The sequence below is a fragment of the Salvelinus alpinus genome, chromosome 10, assembly GCF_045679555.1.
Source record: "Salvelinus alpinus chromosome 10, SLU_Salpinus.1, whole genome shotgun sequence".
Lineage (NCBI taxonomy): Eukaryota > Metazoa > Chordata > Actinopteri > Salmoniformes > Salmonidae > Salvelinus > Salvelinus alpinus.
This window is the reverse complement of record NC_092095.1, coordinates 13,117,075-13,120,779: the sequence shown is the minus strand read 5'-3', so window position 1 is coordinate 13,120,779 and position 3,705 is coordinate 13,117,075.

Sequence of the window (3,705 nt, the reverse complement as noted above, 5' to 3'; positions counted from 1 at the left end):
AGCATCTTATAGGCTGTCCACTGGGTTCAGAGTACTGTATCACAGCATATTATAGGCTGTCCCCTGGGTTCTGAGTACTGTATCACAGCATCTTATAGGCTGTCCCCTGGGTTCAGAGTACGGTATCGCAGCATATTATAGGCTGTCCCCTGGGTTCTGAGTACTGTATCACAGCATCTTATAGGCTGTCCCCTGGGTTCTGAATCACAGCATCTTATAGGCTGTCCCCTGGGTTCAGAGTACGGTATCGCAGCATATTATAGGCTGTCCCCTGGGTTCAGAGTACGGTATCACAGCATCTTATAGGCTGTCCACTGGGTTCAGAGTACTGTATCACAGCATATTATAGGCTGTCCCCTGGGTTCTGAGTACTGTATCACAGCATCTTATAGGCTGTCCCCTGGGTTCAGAGTACGGTATCGCAGCATATTATAGGCTGTCCCCTGGGTTCTGAGTACTGTATCACAGCATCTTATAGGCTGTCCCCTGGGTTCTGAATCACAGCATCTTATAGGCTGTCCCCTGGGTTCAGAGTACGGTATCGCAGCATATTATAGGCTGTCCCCTGGGTTCAGAGTACGGTATCACAGCATCTTATAGGCTGTCCCCTGGGTTCAGAGTACTGTATCACAGCATCTTATAGGCTGTCCCCTGGGTTCAGAGTACGGTATCACAGCATCTTACAGGTTGTCCCCTGGGTTCAGAGTACTGTATCACAGCATACTATAGGCTGTCCCCTGGGTTCAGAGTACGGTATCACAGCATCTTACAGGTTGTCCCCTGGGTTCAGAGTACTGTATCACAGCATATTATAGGCTGTCCCCTGGGTTCAGAGTACTGTATCACAGCATATTATAAGCTGTCCCCTGGGTTCAGAGTACGGTATCACAGCATATTATAAGCTGTCCACTGGGTTCAGAGTACTGTATCACAGCATACTATAGGCTGTCCCCTGGGTTCAGAGTACGGTATCACAGCATCTTATAGGTTGTCCCCTGGGTTCAGAGTACTGTATCACAGCATATTATAAGCTGTCCCCTGGGTTCAGAGTACGGTATCACAGCATATTATAAGCTGTCCCCTGGGTTCAGAGTACGGTATCACAGCATATTATAAGCTGTCCCCTGGGTTCAGAGTACGGTATCACAGCATATTATAAGCTGTCCACTGGGTTCAGAGTACTGTATCACAGCATACTACAGGCTGTCCCCTGGGTTCAGAGTACGGTATCACAGCATATTATAGGCTGTCCCCTGGGTTCAGAGTACGGTATCGCAGCATATTATAGGCTGTCCCATGGGTTCTGAGTACTGTATCACAGCATCTTATAGGCTGTCCCCTGGGTTCAGAGTACGGTATCGCAGCATATTATAGGCTGTCCCCTGGGTTCAGAGTACGGTATCACAGCATCTTATAGGTTGTCCCCTGGGTTCAGAGTACTGTATCACAGCATATTATAGGCTGTCCCCTGGGTTCAGAGTACTGTATCACAGCATATTATAAGCTGTCCCCTGGGTTCAGAGTACGGTATCACAGCATCTTATAGGTTGTCCCCTGGGTTCAGAGTACTGTATCACAGCATATTATAGGCTGTCCCCTGGGTTCAGAGTACTGTATCACAGCATATTATAAGCTGTCCCCTGGGTTCAGAGTACGGTATCACAGCATATTATAAGCTGTCCACTGGGTTCAGAGTACTGTATCACAGCATACTATAGGCTGTCCCCTGGGTTCAGAGTACGGTATCACAGCATCTTATAGGCTGTCCCCTGGGTTCAGAGTACTGTATCACAGCATCTTATAGGCTGTCCCCTGGGTTCTGAGTACTGTATCACAGCATCTTATAGGCTGTCCCCTGGGTTCAGAGTACGGTATCGCAGCATATTATAGGCTGTCCCCTGGGTTCAGTGTACGGTATCACAGCATCTTATAGGCTGTCCCCTGGGTTCAGAGTACGGTATCACAGCATCTTATAGGTTGTCCCCTGGGTTCAGAGTACTGTATCACAGCATATTATAAGCTGTCCCCTGGGTTCAGAGTACGGTATCACAGCATATTATAAGCTGTCCCCTGGGTTCAGAGTACGGTATCACAGCATATTATAAGCTGTCCACTGGGTTCAGAGTACTGTATCACAGCATACTATAGGCTGTCCCCTGGGTTCAGAGTACGGTATCACAGCATATTATAGGCTGTCCCCTGGGTTCAGAGTACGGTATCGCAGCATATTATAGGCTGTCCCCTGGGTTCTGAGTACTGTATCACAGCATCTTATAGGCTGTCCCCTGGGTTCAGAGTACTGTATCACAGCATCTTATAGGCTGTCCCCTGGGTTCTGAGTACTGTATCACAGCATCTTATAGGCTGTCCCCTGGATTCAGAGTACGGTATCGCAGCATATTATAGGCTGTGTCCTGGGTTCAGAGTACGGTATCACAGCATCTTATAGGTTGTCCCCTGGGTTCAGAGTACTGTATCACAGCATATTATAGGCTGTCCCCTGGGTTCAGAGTACTGTATCACAGCATATTATAGGCTGTCCCCTGGGTTCAGAGTACTGTATCACAGCATATTATAGGCTGTCCCCTGGGTTCAGAGTACTGTATCGCAGCATATTATAGGCTGTCCCCTGGGTTCAGAGTACTGTATCACAGCATCTTATAGGCTGTCCCCTGGGTTCAGAGTACTGTATCACAGCATATTATAAGCTGTCCCCTGGGTTCAGAGTACGGTATCACAGTATATTACAGGCTGTCCCCTGGGTTCTGAGTACTGTATCACAGTATATTACAGGCTGTCCCCTTGGTTCTGAGTACTGTATCACAGCATATTATAGGTTGTCCCCTGGGTTCAGAGTACTCAGTCTGGCCCAGCATCATCTCTCTCTCTCTCTCGCTCAAAACACTTATGATAGTAAGTTAACATACACTAATCATATTGATGTTGCTTTAGTACAGAAAGAGAGAGAGAAGTATATAATTGTGTCCTGATTCACTCCATTACATTTCCAGCTCGTTTCCCTGTGCAATGTTTGCATAATCTGTGAAGTGTGGAATCAATTTGCCTTGGAGGAAGTTGAGATAAAAGCTTTCTGTCAGCAGGGCTGGCTGTACGTAGAGGCATGGGGATGCGGATGGTAATATGGACACCATCTGTACCATCACGACCGACTTGTTGTAGGACAAAGTCTGTATGCCAGAAAGCCACCTAGCAAGCCAGCAAACCAGCAAGCCCACAAGCCAGGAAACCAGCAAGCCCACAAGCCAGGAAACTAGTAAGCCAGCAAGCCAGGAAACCAGCAAGCCAGTAAACCAGTACACCAGCATGCCAGCAAACCAGTACACTGGCAAGCCAGCAAACCAGTAAACCAAAACCCAAAACAGGATAATACAACTGTTGAATCAGCAGTGTGAAGGTACTACCACAAAGGGAATCACGTTGACATCTGCAGTTGAGGCACTCAGGTTTCTCTTATGCACAGACTTCCAAAAGTGTGCCATTAACCATCAGGAAGAAAACGTACACTGGCCTGCAGACAGGACTGAGGCCGAACTCTATTAATACTGTCGTACTGTGATGTGACGCTCTCATTTTTTACAAACTATTCATTATCACATTGACCACTGAGTGAGAAAATAACCTAGCACTAAATTTGCTGGTTGACACACACACACACACACACACACACACACACACACACACACA